Source organism: Lissotriton vulgaris, chromosome 8 (assembly GCF_964263255.1).
Source record: "Lissotriton vulgaris chromosome 8, aLisVul1.2, whole genome shotgun sequence".
NCBI lineage: Eukaryota > Metazoa > Chordata > Amphibia > Caudata > Salamandridae > Lissotriton > Lissotriton vulgaris.
Window position 1 is genome coordinate 43,979,380 of NC_141696.1, and position 16,867 is coordinate 43,996,246.

Consider the following 16,867-nt stretch of genomic DNA (forward strand, 5'->3'; position numbering starts at 1 on the left):
ACCTAGGAGGTGCCACTGGGTATGGTAGCAACTGTAACAAGACCACTGTATGGATTCACAGACCGGTGTTTGTGTTGGTGACACACAATTGCTCCATGCAGGGAAATTCATGCAGTGTAGTAGGTTTCTGGATTAAGTGTGTGTGTGTTTATGTGTGTGTGTGTGCGCAGTTGCACAAGCATGCAAGATGTATAAATGTTGCAAAGCTTCGGTGTGCTAACACATCAGCTTGATATGACCCGAGTCATAGAACTGGGGCTTCACACATACATGGTCCTTCTCCCAGCCTACCCTGCAGTGCATGAGAAACTAGTATGAATCCTGCATGCCCAGCTGACAATGTGCAGTACAACACTGACTATATGTGTTATCTTGCTGTTGTGTTAATACTGTTCCTATGTTACCTGGTTCCTAGATGCTCAGCCAGTGTGAGTGTTATATATGGAATGTGGGTGTGATGGACATGTTTTGAATGCTTTGGTGCCTGGTGTGAGGGTTGACAGTTGAAGATGGGCTGAGGAGCAGGGAGGCTGCTCCTGGTGGGGCTGCTCTACAGGATCTTCACAACATGTAACTACAACCTAATAAATCTCCATGAAACTACATCTCGGCACCGGGACTTCATTATTACACTATATTAATTCAAATGTGCACCATGCCCATTCCTGAAGTCTTGCTGTGTTTGGTAGAACTGTGTCTGGACACCTAAAATAAAGGTACCCCATAAAAGACATTTAGTGACACAACCTGGAAACTCGCCCCAATCTGGTGATAAAATACAGGTATACATGAGGTGCAGCTTGCCCACGAATGGTATCATTTGAGAAGCGCAGCTTTCACTTCAGGGAGCATCATGGCGCTAGTACAGTACAAACCAAGTCAGAAGAGCAGCAGTGTTCAAACCAATCAGATGAGTGAAAACACTTGGTTGTCTGGGGCTACAAAGATCCAGGTCCATCACAACCCAGGACCCCAGTACACTGCATTCTTATTTCCTTCTCCCATTTTGTCGCCTCTCCTTGCCTTCCTCTCAGTTCTTTCATCCTCTCCTGTTTTTTCATGTCTTTTCTTTCTTGTGCCCTTATCCTCCACTCCCTCTGTACCAGAGCCCCAGAAGAGGAAACAAAGCCAAGCCCTGGCATGCACCCTGCCTAAATAAAACAAATCAGAACAGGAACTCTCTGAAATAACATCAGTTGGTGCAGGGCACGCTGGACCCCCGCCCACCCCTGGGCTCCGGTGCACTGCACCGGTTGCACCAAAGGTTGCTGCGCCCCTGATACAGAGTGCAGATACATCGGCATCTCTTGGACTACACACACGTTTCAGCTGTTTGCACCTTCGGTGAAAGAAAAGAGAATAATGCAACCATGCCTTTAAAACAAGCATTTGCAATGCAATCGGTCTCGCTTTTTTTTAGTTAGAGCTAATTGTGTTGTAAATGACAATGTGTTTTACCTATGTATTTTAGTTGGAAGTGTAGTGGATATATGAACTGAGATGCAGCTTCAGCACTGTGTAGAGGATAAAAAAAAGAAGAAGTGCCACAAGGACCAGAGATGCAGCTGTAGCACTGTTTAAAGGATAGTGCGGGGAATGAGATTTTGATGCCCTTTTTGATCACTTAGATATTAATCTCATTCATCAATTTGGATCGGTTATTTTCTGTCATTGAGTAAAAGACAACCCCACATAGGTTAGATGAACCCCATAAACTGACGCAACTCTGAAGAACCACTTACAACTGATAAAGTTTAAAAGATTTAATATAAATTCAAGATAAGTTGCAAATACAATCCTCTCAGGATAAGATTCAACAAATACACAGGAACTATAAGGAACATATATTCCCTAAATAACCTCAATCTACAAACGAATACAATTAGTCAGCTCCAGAATCAACAAATTAAAAGCATAGATATGATGTGGTTCCGTTGCGTCATCTAAAAGAAAAGAATACAAGTTAAATCTGTCCCTACTCTATACTAGGTGACATCCCTACTTCGCAAGTTCCTAGTACCCTAAAAAGGTGTCAGCAGTTTGACTTCCAAAGAAGTTCAAACTCTCTTAGCCTCTAAAGGTAACTTAAGTTTAAGAAGCAGTACCCTCTCTGCCTACCCATCCGCTCTCTAAGGGTCCTCGGCCTACTGCTCTCTTGCGCTCTGATCTCTCTCAGCGCTTGCTCCTAACTTGCTTGCCATCTGCTCTGAGCTTGTGCTGCTCTTCTCCCCTGGGTGCTGTCCCTAAATACACAATCACCGTATGGATGGAACGCCCCTTGACGCCCACCACATACTCATACATATGATGTCATTTTCTAGGTCTTTCCATAGCTTCGTCTCTTCGCGTCGTCCGTTAAGTTGACCTTTCTTCTTAGCCTCCATCTTCGTCTTCTTGCTGATGACTTCATTGACATTACATTTGACACTTTCGGAGCAAAAGTCTATCACCTCATCAGAACTTCATTCTTTACGGCTGTATTTGTAACCTCATTTGGTCCTGTGAATGTTCATTTCAAAACAAGACTCAAATTCCAAGCATCTCCTCTCACGTTTAGGCAATAAACTTCGTCCGACATTGTCACCTTAAATCTAACAAGAACTAGACTCCTTGGCTCGCACGTTCACATCAAGTCTATTCACGACTCCTGTGAGCCCACTAAATTACCAACAGCGGACTACACTCCTGCGAACCCTTGGTCAATCAGGTTAAAATCACAAATGACCTAAACTCTACAAAACTTCTTCTACACAGTATAACCTTTAACACACATTTATATATAATCGCATTTAGCAAATCCTTTGCTTATAAATGAATACATTTTACATAGAATATAAACCTCATACATAGAACGTAAAGTTATATTCTCCTGTTACATCGTTTATGTATGCTCTGCACATTTCTTCGCTTTACATTTTCTCGCCGCTTCTCCATTTAGAATTTTATACGTACATGAATTCTGTTTACACGTTCTTCTGTTCGTAAGCATTTCTACACATTTCTACATTAGCCCACTATGTATACGGCTTCTAAATTTAATGCACGTTCAAGAGTAAGTACAATTACATTTCCTATATTACTTTGGTTACGTCTGTTAACTTTATACTTATAAGTGTCAACTTCACGTTACGATATACATTTCATTCCTACGTTTATACGATATGCTTGTAAATATGACTCGGATATACGTTTTATTCAAATTGCGCTCTCTCAGTTCCCCCCTTTGATGACCTTTAGGAGTCATCACTAAATGCAATTTGAATAGCACCTTTAAACAGAACTAGTTACATCATTCCCTCTTTTTATCCTTTCGAGTGCTCTTAAACTTTTATACTGTTGATCTTGTAAAGCAGCTAATCTCCTTTCTTGTTCTCTCATGGATCTTTGTAACCGGTTCGTCCTATACCATTTATACAGTTTTACTAACCCTAACAATGTGATTATACAAATTAATACTATTAATACAGGTTTTAATATATACCATACAATGCTTTTACCAAGGTTGGCAAACCAACTTCCAACCTTTCCTACTCCATGACCTACTTTTTCCCAAACATTTATTTTTGTCAAATCTTCGATTTCTTGATGTATCTGTGTAATGTTTCTTATGACCTTCTCAAGGGGTTTTGAATTATCAGGAATATAAGTACAACATTCCTGAACCTTCAAAGCCTTGCAAACTCCGCCTTCTTTTGCTAATAGTACATCAAGAGCAAGTCGATTCTGAAGAACCATTGCTCTAATCGATTGCATCTCGCCTTCTACTAGCATTAATGACCTTGCAGTACTTGCAGACAATCTATCTATGACTGTAGCTAGTCTCCTGATCTTAACATCGTTAAGTATTAAACCTAACATAGGAAACATTGCTCCAAATATGTCTCCAACTACTTCCGCATCTCTTACTTCTCTTTTCGTTCTTATCGAAGCCTTTCCTTCTATGATCGCTAAATCCTTCGCATGATATATTTTGGGGAAGACAATTGCCAAGTAACACGAACCATACCAATTGTCAGGCAGTTTTACATAAGCATTTCTTCCGCATACAAAATATACATTAGGAATCACTTGCATCTCTTTCATAAAATCTTTAGTATAGTACTCTAACCTAAAAGCATGTTCACAATTAACTTCACCTACAAATACACTCTCATAATATGTCTTGCTTCGAGTTAAACATAACTTTCCTTTCTGCATTCTATCCAAAGCTATTGGACCATTGCTCCCTTTCTTCTTGTGTGCTTTTTCTTCTTCGGTCCAATCAGTTTTCCACTGTCCTGACATTTTTAGAATCTTCTGCCTTCTGTATCGGTCATCTACTTGTCCTATGAACTTCTTCTCTATCTCTGACACTTTGCAAGTCAGATTATTTCTGCGTGCGCATGATGTATCTAATGTATCCCAAGGAAGAAAGAATTTGGCTAGTCTATCCTCCTTTTTGTAATAGTCCCACTTATTCATTTGTTTATAATTCGGAACTTCAGGCAGTACCGAATCATAATTTGAAAAGTAGTACTCGAACCCTTCTCTACCATAAAATATACTAAGCAGTAAACTACATGTTATTCCATAAGTCAGTGGGAGATGATGATATCGGATGCCCTCATCTACAGAAGCCGGCAATTGCATACATACATAGCAATCTTTGGCCTCCATGGCATCAATATACTCATACAATAGTTTGGCATATGCATTTGACCTAAAGTTTCCCTGTGACTCGTCTACATGTAATCTACGAGCTTCATTTGCCAGTAACGCTTTTTCACGGATAACATTGCTCTCCTCCTTCTTCCCAACAAGAGCAGGTTTCAAAGTCGTTACAGGCTTTACATCTGCTATTTCTTTATCACTTCCATGTCCTACTATGTATGATATGGTCACTACTGTAACTATGAGAAAAATTACTACTGCTATTAGTGTACCTATTATGCATTTGGCTTTTCGGTTTGTGTTGCCGTTCTCCATGTTATCAAAACAGCGTAGCTCTTTCTTTTTCTCGAAGAAAAGTTTTCTTTGCAAGTCTGTAAAGTGCTCTTTACCAACAAAAGTCTCTTTTTCGCAACAATGTCTTTTCTCTTCAGCAACAGACAACCCTAACCCTTCTCCGTCCTCTAAATGTAATCCCTAATTTTATTCTTCTTTCCACTCGGCGCTAGGTTCTCTTCTTCTTTATAGCTTATACACAAAGTCTTTATGCATCTACAATTATTCTCGTACCTACAGCCTTAATAACAAGTTCCAATAGTTCAAAACGAATGACTTTTTCTTCTTGTTCTGGAATTTGATGACCAAAAGTCGGAAATTCTAATCGATTTAGCACTAGGTCTTTGATCCGACTTAGGTAAGGGGGTAAGGGAAGTGTGAAAGTCAGTAACCCCTCAGTCTCGAGTCCAGGCGTCAACATCCATATCTCCACTGCCACAAATGGATCGAGATCGATTACTTTCACTTCTCTCACTCTCCCAGATTTCTGTCCCCAAGACATCTGCTAGATAAGTCCACTCTGGGGTGGCGTACCTTCTGCCGGGCACACGTACCCTTCTCGATCTTCTTGGACTCTCAGTGCCTGAATCCGTAGTTTCTTCTTCTTGATCTGAATCTTCAGCGATCGGGACAAGGGTACTTTCTTGTGGTGCTTTTAAGCTTGGCCTTCTCCTTCGTTCTGGCCAACTAGCTTCATTACTCCTTGTCCTCCTGCTTCTTGTTCTTGGACTCGTCTCTTGGTCACTTACATCTTGTTCGGTCTCTGACTCGAATTCCCAGCTACTTCCTTCTTCTGATACAGCTTCGGTCTCACTGGTGTCCTGACCGTCGTCGACTTGTTCCGACACAGGCTCAGTCTCTTCGATCACCTCTACAGCTTGGCTTTCCCCCTCTGTGGCTTCTCCGCTTTCCGCTGGATTCTCATCCGAGAGAGGAGCTGTTTCTTCTAGAGGTGTTGGCACTCTTCGAGTGTGCGAAGCATGTATCCAATTCGGCAGGCCTCCACACTTCACTGCAGTGTTCGTAACAAGTATGACTTGAAATGGTCCTCGCCAGCGTACGTCTAAGCAGTTCTTCCTGACATGTTTTTTCACCAAAACCCAGTCCCCCGGACTCAGGTCATGGCACAAGTCCTGTGCTGATGGAACCTCTACAGCCTGGACCTGGAGGGACACAGAATTAATGGCATCAGATAGTCCCTTGCAGTAGTCCAAGATCAAGTCGTCTGTGATGTTCAATAACGCTGCAGTCGGAACCGATGGCAATCTCATAGCTCTCCCCATTAGCACTTCATGTGGAGAGAGACCTGTTTTTCTATCTGGTGTGCTACGTATGCTCATAAGAACCACTGGAAGTGCGTCTGGCCAACTCAGAGATGTTGATGAACAAACTTTGGCAAGTCTGGACTTGATTGTGCTGTTGATTTGCTCTACAATCCCTGAAGCTTCTGGTCGATAACTGCAATGGAGCTTCTGATCGATACCCAAAGCTGAGCACAACATCTTCACTACTTCGCTGTTAAAATGAGTTCCTCTGTCCGATTCCAAAGAGGATGGCACCCCAAACCTCGGTATCAACTCTCTAAGTAACAGTTTTGCTACTGTAAGTGTATCGCATCTACGTGTAGGGTAAGCTTCAACCCATCTAGAAAATATACAGACAATCACTAAAACGTATCTGAGTCGATTGCATTTGGGCATTTCAATTAAATCAAGCTGCATCCTATTGAAAGGCCCCCCAGACCTCCCAATGTGACTCAATGTGACTGGTGTTCTCTTTCCTACGTTTAGTTGCTGACAGATCGCACATCGCTGACATACTGCTTCTGCCGCTACTCTAAACTTTGGATTAAACCACGTTTGTCTGAATACTCTCACCATAGCATCTCTACCTATGTGTGCTGATCCATGCAATTTCCTTGCCATTGGACTAACGAGTTCGTTTGGTAAAACTGCTCTCCCATCTGCAGAAATCCAAAAGTTCATTTCACTTTTTGTACACCCAGCTGTTTCCCAGCCCTTTTTCTCCTCATCTGGTGCGTTTTCCTGAACACATTTCAGTTCATCCCACGTATCTACAGTGTCTAACAACATAGTTAAATCAGTTCTGTCTTGTATTCCTCCCACTTCTACATTAGTGTGAGAATATCCCTGTTCTGCGCAGTAACGCGCTACTTCATCAGCATAGCGATTGCCTTGCGACACAAAATCTACGTTTTTCGTGTGCGCAGCACATTTGACGACCGCAATAGCTGATGGTCCTTGCAATGCTTCTAACAATAGTCTCACGAATTCTCCATTCCTAATGGGAGAACCCGAGGAGGTCATGTAACCTCTTTGAGACCATAACTGCCCGTAATCGTGAACTACCCCGAAACCATACTGGCTATCGGTGTATATGGTGACTCGAATTTTGTTACCTGCTAAACAGGCACGCGTCAAAGCAATAATTTCAGCTACCTGAGCGGAATGTACTCCTTCCAGGCAAGCAGCTTCTACAACTCTGGTGATTGTACAAACTGCATAAGCTGCTCTCAGCTGACCGATATCGTCTCTTACGCATGAACCATCAACAAAGAAAATTTCATCGGGGTCAGTCAATGGCTCATCTACGATATCTGGTCTCGGTTTGGTGCATAGTTCAGTCACATCAAGGCAGTCATGATCTGTACAAATTTCATCATCCACCTCATTTGGAAGTGGCATCAACGTAGCAGGATTTAAGACGGAGCATCTTTTTAGGGTCACATTCTCGGCAGCCAATATGACTTGCTCGTAGCGTGTGAGCCTGCTATTCGTTAGATGCTGAGTCTTGGTCCTGGTCATTAACAATTCCACAGAATGCGGTACGTACACCACTAACTGATGTCCCATTACCACACTCTCACATCGTTCAATGCTGACACCCGTTGCAGCTACGGATTTGAGACATCCGGGCAACGCTGCGGCTACTGGATCTAATGTAGCCGAAAAATACGCAACTGGCCTACGCGCATCTCCGTGTATCTGGGCCAAAACTGCTAAAGCGCATCCCTCTCTTTCGCAGCAGTAAAGCAAGAATGGTTTTGTGTAATCAGGCATTCCTAAAGCCGGGGCGCGACACAAGTCCTCCCTCAGCTGCAAAAACGCCATCAAACAATCTTTGTCCCATGGTACCGGATCACTCACTCCTTTGTGCGTCAGTTGTAATAACGGCTTTGCCTTCAGTGAGAAGTTGGCTATCCACTGCCGACAATAACCGACCATGCCTAGAAACATCCTGACTTCTCTCTGTGTTTTAGGCGCGTTCATTCTCATGATCGCCTCTATTCTGTCTGGAGACACCTTCCGTTTTCCTTTTTCAATCCTGTGGCCCAAGTATTGCACTTCAGTCTTACAATATTGCAATTTACTTGGAGACACCTTATGTCCGTTCTCGGCCAAATGATTTAACAAGGTGATGGTGTCTACTCTGCAAGCTTCCTCTGTTTCTGACGCAACTAGGAGGTCGTCTATGTACTGGACCAGAACCGAATTCTTGGGCAGTACTAGACTTTCAAGATTTTTCTTCAGTAGCTGGTTAAAAATTGATGGGCTTTCTGTATACCCCTGAGGGATACGACACCATGTTAAAACGCGATCTTCCAGCTTAAAAGCGAAAAGATACTGGCTATCTTCATCCAAAGGAATCGAAAAGAAAGCCTGGCACAAATCTATCACGGTGAACCATTCAGCTTGGAACGGTATCTGAAATAATATCACTGATGGATTCGGTACCACTGGACAACATGAGACAACAATATTATTAATTTTTCGAAGATCCTGCACTATTCTGTATTTTCCACTAGGCTTCTGTAAACCCATAATCGGGGAGTTACATGGACTACCCACGATCTCCTTCAGTATTCCCTGTTTAATCATGGATTCGATCACAGGCTTTATTCCTGCAATCGTCTCCGGTGTCAACTTATATTGTGGTGTTCTTGGATAGTCGGCATTGGGTCTTACCATGATCTTTACTGGTTCTACCCCTTTGATCAGTCCTATTTCTTCTCCAGTAAAATCCCACACCTCAGCTGACACTTGCTCTCTCAATTCTTGTGGAAGCTCCCCCACTGTTAAGGTAGGATATAGTTCCACGCATTCCTGCGAGTTTACAACCTTGAAATCGGCATCCTCATCGTTGGTCTGCACTTCTACTCCTTCAGGTGTGCAATGTATTGTGCAATTCAGTTTACACAACAGATCTCTTCCTAGTAAACACACCGGGCTAGAATCACAGATCACAAACTGATGTTCGTCACTGTAATTCCCTATCTTCACTGACACTGGTTCTGTCAGAGGATTCGTCATCCTCTTGTTTGCGACTCCTACCACCTGAATCGTTTCTCCTGATATCGGCAGACCTGGGACTACCGCTGATCTCAACGTGGATCTAGTGGCCCCCGTATCCACCAAAAAGGTCGTAGGACATCCAGCTACTTCGGCTTCTACGTATGGTCCTCTCTGATCTACTTCCAGGGCTGCTCCTAGAGTGCAGTCTTCTTCCCTATTCACACGTTGCCCTGTAAGAGGATCAACGTAGTAGCATTCTTCTCCTCCTACGAACAATGGCATTTGTCTATAGGTTTTCCCTCCATTTGTAATGCGAGGCGGTTGAGGAAACGGGGCTCGAGGAGTCTGAGTCCCCCCTTTGATAAACTTTCCCTTCGGGACTGTTGCTCCCTTAACCACGTTGTTCTGTACCTCTTCCTCCTCCTGTTCTAATTCGCCTGTCTCGACATTGTAAGGACACTCGCGTCTCCAATGTCCCACCTCGTTACACTGATGGCACCTTGTTGTCTTTTTCAGTGTCGCAATATCTATTCTCGGTCTTTCTTCCTCATCTCTGCTCTGATTATTCTGTTTCTTTGCTGGCGTTCCTGTTCCCTGTTGCCGCTGTCCACCCTTTCCAGCTGCTTGCATCTGTACCAACATCAGCTTTTCCTTAAGCTTCTTTGCCTTCGAATCTATTTCATCGCTACAGTACCTTGCATACCTCAGAATCTCATCTAAAGGTTTGTTTTGCCAACAGATCAAATGCTGTTGAATCATCAGGCTTATGTCTGGTCTCAATCCGAGAACAAACTTCGACACAAACTGTCCTATGTCTTTAGGATCCATTACGTCCAACCCACTGTACTGTTTAAATGCTTTCAGTAACCTCTCATAGAACTCGTGAACGGTCTCTTTAGGCTCCTGAGTTGTTCGATCTATCTTAACCCAGTCTATGTCCTGCACCGGCACTTTCTCTTTTAGCCATGTTATTACTCTCTCGTATTTTTCCATGACTCTGCCTGATGGACCGCCTGTCCGGGCATCCCTCGGAGGCTCACAAGCGGGCCATTCAATACTAAGTTTACATGCCGTCCACAAATCTCCGGGTACCACGATATCAAACAGAGTGTTTAAATCGATCCACAGTACCTTAGAGATCTTCACGAACCTCTCTACCTGCTTATACCACTCCACAGGATTCTCTCTAAGCTTTGGGAAAGAATTAGTGAATGCCGCTAAATCCCCCCTACTCCAGGGTACATGAACGTAGTTTCCGTTCGCGATCTCTCGCAAAGGGAAAGCTTCCATTCGCATTAGGTCTGTATCCTGGGACTTCACAAGTGTACTCCTTCTGACAGATCCCCTCTTGGACCATTTTTCCTCCCATCTATCCAGATCTCTCCATATTCTGATACACATGATTAGTTCCCTTATGTGTACTCTTAGCCCAATCGTTCTACGCTCATCTAGATCCCGATCCGTGCAATTCAGCCTATGGTTGGCCTGTAAGGCTTTAGTTCGTGACATGTCTATCATATACTTTTCTGCTAATTCAGATAACTTTTCATGAGCTGCCCTTGCTTTTCGAGTAACATCCTTAGATAAGAACAGTATTTCATCTGGATCGTACAGCTCTAACCTTTCTATTGCTACTGTGCCGTCAATTATTTCATCCAAGTCTGATTTTAAACTCATTACATCTATCCGTCTTGCTTTTATTTCAGCTCTCAGTACGTCAGTCCTAGGTTGTTCTCTTACATCCCTCTCACCTCCACTATGCGCCCTACGCCTAAGCACAGGTGAGTTATGAGGAGTTTTTCTTCCATCTCTTTGTTCCCACCTCTCTAGATCCCAAGCTTTTCCATCTTCCCTTGGGGTGTGGTGGAACATTGCTCCATTCCCCATCACTACATTCCGTCTTTTTGGCTCAGTTTCTCCAGATACGATATAGGATCCTCCGTGCTGTTCTAAACCACTGTAACTCGCTTGCTGTCTAGTGTCACTCAACAAACGGTAAGGTCCTTCACGGTCCTCCATGTTCCCCCGATCTCGTTCGTGATCACCGGATGCATGGCGAGACGTTTCGCGACTCCCTATATTCTCATGACTTCGTTCTTGATCACCGGACGCATGGCGAGACCCTTCGCGACTCTCCATGTTCCCGTGATTCCAATGTTGCACATTTTCATCCGGGGTATGGTGAGTGCATCTGAAAGTATTTCGGTACTCCTGCGTCCTTCGTTCTCCCTCACTAAAGGTGACGCGAGGCACTTCCCCACACCCTGCACTCCTGTCGTTGCACATTTGCCTATTGCCACTAGTAGTAGGGCAAGTATCTCCCCTGCTTCCTTGACTCCCTCTCTCCCACTCCGGGCTGCTTTCGCCAGCTCCACAATGAGAGAGGATCTTGTTATCCTGGTCTCTCCATTCTGTTCCTGTTTCTAAACCTTTATTCCGAGTCTCTTCGGCAGTATCCCATTCTCTCAGGTATTCCCTTAATTCCTTATAGGATTTTGGTTTCGGTCCCCTCAAATCCATTGATCCTCTTTGACCCCCTTGTTCTATCCAGGGACCCGTTGCGGAATCTAATGGGGTACTCCGACTCGTCGGTGCTAGTATCTGCCTCTGAGGATTTATCGCGTTGTTCCTATTCTCCATCTCTGCCTTTTCCCTGTCCCATCGTGCCTGTTCCTCCTGCTGGACCCCCTCTGGGTTGTAGATTGACACTATAGGGCCTATGGTAACAGGTACTTGTAAAGCATCTGGCATTTGATACGATCTTGCATGCTGTGTTTCTGGCACCTTCTGGACCACGAATCTTCCCACTACTCTCTGTTCGGAACTAGATTGAGTTGCTTCCTCACCTTTCTTGGTATCCCACTCGGTTACTGGGATCGATTTATTTTCCCCCCATCTAGCTCCGTCCCCTTGCTGTAATACGGGACTTGCGACTTCGCTGTTGTACGGAGGTGGTCTATCTGTTAATAGCCTCTCTATCAGATCGTCATCTGGTTCACTATCCTCATCTTCTTCTAGAGGTTTCTTTTCTCCCGTAGTCTCTATCATGGTGAACAGTTTGTCTGCTTCTATCTTTTGCACTCTCCACTTCTTAGCTTCCTCATCCCACTTTGCATCCTGCACTGCTTTTACCGATCGTCTCACTCTTTCTTGGCGTCTCTTTAAGCTTTTTTCGTGTGCTGCTCTAAACCATGCACTAAGTGCTTCGAACTGTGTTGGCCTTGGTAGAGGTCTCGTTGCAAGCATTACTGCTTTCAATTGGTTCAACACTTCTAGCTTAAACGTCCCGTATCTCGGAAACGTCAGTTCCTTATTCCCTTCTGTTAGCTTATTCCACTCGGAGATCCAAAGTATCGAGTGTAAGCCTACATTCACTGCCATATGATAAGCTGGTGTGCCTTCTGGTGGAGCTTCTTCTCCGGCATATAAGTTTCTTCTATCTCTCCTAAAGATTGCCCTTAAACGTTTGAAACACTTCATTTTCAGTAATCTACGATTTTCCCTTATTAATTCTCTTCCTTATTTACGTCCCGATGACAAACCGCCAATCCCTGTGCGACTCTCGCTAATCAGCCTATCCCAGCGCGGTTCTATGTTAACCGGCCAATCTCAGCGCGGCTCTACGCTGACGTCACTCGTCCCCTCTGCAGCAGTTCCCCTCCTTTCTCAGCTTGCCTCGCGGTCTTGCATACGCCTCATTCATACGCTGAAAAAGGACTACTTCCGTCCAAGCGATCACTTTTCTCTGACTGTACGGCCACAGTCTAACTGTAATTGCTACCTCGACTGACGAAACGTCTTCCCTCTGACGGTCAGACGCTTGCCTCAACTGATAGGTTACTTACACACAGTAAACGTACGACCAGCGTCCGTTACTCATACACTCACTCAAACACTCCCCCTATCATCGGTCTGCGGGCGATCAATGGTACCTCATGACCCCCTTTAAAATGGTAGACAAATTACTCTGGGTGTTCGATACACCCGAACCACTTAAGCCCTCTCTGGACATAAGATTTTATCCGGTTGCGCGCGCTCACAACCTTCCCTCAATCACACTACAGGCATTCAACTCCGCTTGACATTACAACACAGGTACAACATAAACACCGCAATCTGGCAACGCATGACCCTTATACTAACTCTCGACCGACTCTGCTGCTTTTCTCTCGACGTACCGTCAGCACCGTCTTCGGCAGGGATTCTTCTTCTGGTCGTCGATGACTAGGGACCTTGGGGTAAACTAAACCTGACCTAGGTTGTCTTCCTCAAGAAGAAAACCATCTTTCTCTGCTACCAACTGCGGGGAATGAGATTTTGATACCCTTTTTAATCACTTAGATATTAATCTCATTCATCAATTTGGATCGGTTATTTTCTGTCATTGAGTAAAAGACAACCCCACATAGGTTAGATGAACCCCATAAACTGACGCAACTCTGAAGAACCACTTACAACTGATAAAGTTTAAAAGATTTAATATAAATTCAAGATAAGTTGCAAATACAATCCTCTCAGGATAAGATTCAACAAATACACAGGAACTATAAGGAACATATATTCCCTAAAGAACCTCAATCTACAAACGAATACAATTAAAGTCAGCTCCAGAATCAACAAATTAAAAGCATAGATATGATGTGGTTCCGTTGCGTCATCTAAAAGAAAAGAATACAAGTTAAATCTGTCCCTACTCTATACTAGGTGACATCCCTACTTCGCAAGTTCCTAGTACCCTAAAAAGGTGTCAGCAGTTTGACTTCCAAAGAAGTTCAAACTCTCTTAGCCTCTAAAGGTAACTTAAGTTTAAGAAGCAGTACCCTCTCTGCCTACCCATCCGCTCTCTAAGGGTCCTCGGCCTACTGCTCTCTTGCGCTCTGATCTCTCTCAGCGCTTGCTCCTAACTTGCTTGCCATCTGCTCTGAGCTTGTGCTGCTCTTCTCCCCTGGGTGCTGTCCCTAAATACACAATCACCGTATGGATGGAACGCCCCTTGACGCCCACCACATACTCATACATATGATGTCATTTTCTAGGTCTTTCCATAGCTTCGTCTCTTCGCGTCGTCCGTTAAGTTGACCTTTCTTCTTAGCCTCCATCTTCGTCTTCTTGCTGATGACTTCATTGACATTACATTTGACACTTTCGGAGCAAAAGTCTATCACCTCATCAGAACTTCATTCTTTACGGCTGTATTTGTAACCTCATTTGGTCCTGTGAATGTTCATTTCAAAACAAGACTCAAATTCCAAGCGTCTCCTCTCACGTTTAGGCAATAAACTTCGTCCGACATTGTCACCTTAAATCTAACAAGAACTAGACTCCTTGGCTCGCACGTTCACATCAAGTCTATTCACGACTCCTGTGAGCCCACTAAATTACCAACAGCGGACTACACTCCTGCGAACCCTTGGTCAATCAGGTTAAAATCACAAATGACCTAAACTCTACAAAACTTCTTCTACACAGTATAACCTTTAACACACATTTATATATAATCGCATTTAGCAAATCCTTTGCTTATAAATGAATACATTTTACATAGAATATAAACCTCATACATAGAACGTAAAGTTATATTCTCCTGTTACATCGTTTATGTATGCTCTGCACATTTCTTCGCTTTACATTTTCTCGCCGCTTCTCCATTTAGAATTTTATACGTACATGAATTCTGTTTACACGTTCTTCTGTTCGTAAGCATTTCTACACATTTCTACATTAGCCCACTATGTATACGGCTTCTAAATTTAATGCACGTTCAAGAGTAAGTACAATTACATTTCCTATATTACTTTGGTTACGTCTGTTAACTTTATACTTATAAGTGTCAACTTCACGTTACGATATACATTTCATTCCTACGTTTATACTATATGCTTGTAAATATGACTCGGATATACGTTTTATTCAAATTGCGCTCTCTCAATAGCGAATGAGGAATTACCAATGAGACCAACGAAGCATGAAGCAGCACTGCCTAGATGACTAAGAATTAAGAATTACCATTGTGAACAGAGACAAAGCCGCAATATGGGTTAGAGGACTTACAATGAGGAATTACTGACGGAATCAGAGTAGCTGCCTGCAGCACTGTTGAGAGACTTAGAATGAGGAATTACCATTGGGATGAGAGAAGCAGTTAGCAGCACTGCCTAGAGGATTAAGAACTATGAATTATTAACAGGACCAGGGAAGCAGTTAGCACCACTGTCTAGAAGACTAAGAATGAGGAATTACCACTGTGACCAGAGACAAATGGCCATACACTGGGCACAGCATGCGTCGAAGAGAAGCGCTGCTAGCCATTTTCATAAAAACGCCCTCTTTTATTCATGTATTTAGCTACGCACACAAAGTTTATGTCTTTGTGGCCATGCTTTCTATTTAGTGCGAGGCCCTCTTTTATTTATTTACTTAGTTGCTTGCCACTGGGAAAGGCGACAAAGAAGCAGTTCTAAATTGCTTAATCCCCACACTGCTAGTGTCTGGTTTACTGTGAGAGTTTTCCTGGTGATGGCATCAATGTCGGCAAACCCTTTCTCTTCTCCCTGTAAACGAGGTGGCGAAACACAGAAAGGGTGGACAGGGCACCCATCCATTCGCTGCAGATGGCCCCTCGCCTCCTTCCTCTGAACGAGGCCTTTAATCTCTTAGCACTACAGGTGGTCATGGAGTTTATTCATTCCTCCTTTAATGATGGGTCAGATGAGGTCAAAATTATGCAGGAAATGCATAAAGCTAATGTCATCCGTAATGAGTCTTTGACAATGAGCTGTTATTTTCATCTGTCCAAACTGTTAGTCACCATTTTTCTTTCCCGGTAACCTACTTTACTTCCCAGCCATTAATAGTGACAAAGGAAGCGAAGAGAATGCGTGATTTTCTTAGCTTTACTTGTGATCTTTACAATGGTTAATGTCGTTTTCACTTAAGTTTGACATCTTAAATCTGCATTCCTACATACATTGATTCGAGTCTGGACATGATTTGGCAGGCTCGGAAGAATCCTAGTGAGAAAGAGATTATGCACAAGTAAGATGGACAAAGTAAACCCAGTGCTACAGCTAAGTATAGTGCACTGGGCTCTTTTCATTTTTTTTAATTATCTTTATTGGATTTTATAGCAATAATTACCACCCTTCCCCCCCACCCACCCCGATCAGACAGTTACAGACATAAGCATAGCATTATACATGTCCTATTGTAGACAGAATATGTATTTTAAGGCATCATACATTTTAGTCTGGCATATGAGACTAAAGCAACTTTTAAGGACTATACAAGAAGAAAACAGAAGCACCGAATATAGTTAAACAAACGAAAGCTAAAAGCGTCAAGTTTGAGCTGTGCTCTGAGCCAAACCCTGAGCCAAACTCCATTGTAGCAATGGAGACCAGATTTTTAGTCCCCTAATCCGCTGTTGTTCAACCTTTCGTTTATAAATTGCAACCTCCAAATTCGAGATATCTAAAAGTCTAGCTAACCATTGTTGGAAGGACGGTGCCATTGGATCTAGCCATGCAGAGGCTATGCATAGTCGTAGAACCGCCATTGCAATAAAGATTAGC

At 43.4% G+C, this 16,867-nt stretch overlaps 1 protein-coding gene across 1 annotated transcript in view; it reads right to left on the reverse strand.

The window, feature by feature from the left end:
- LOC147693350 (transient receptor potential cation channel subfamily M member 2-like) overlaps nt 1–16,867 on the reverse strand; it is a 1,918,272-nt gene that overhangs the window by 491,630 nt on the left and 1,409,775 nt on the right. The gene's annotated exons all lie outside the window — the stretch shown is intronic.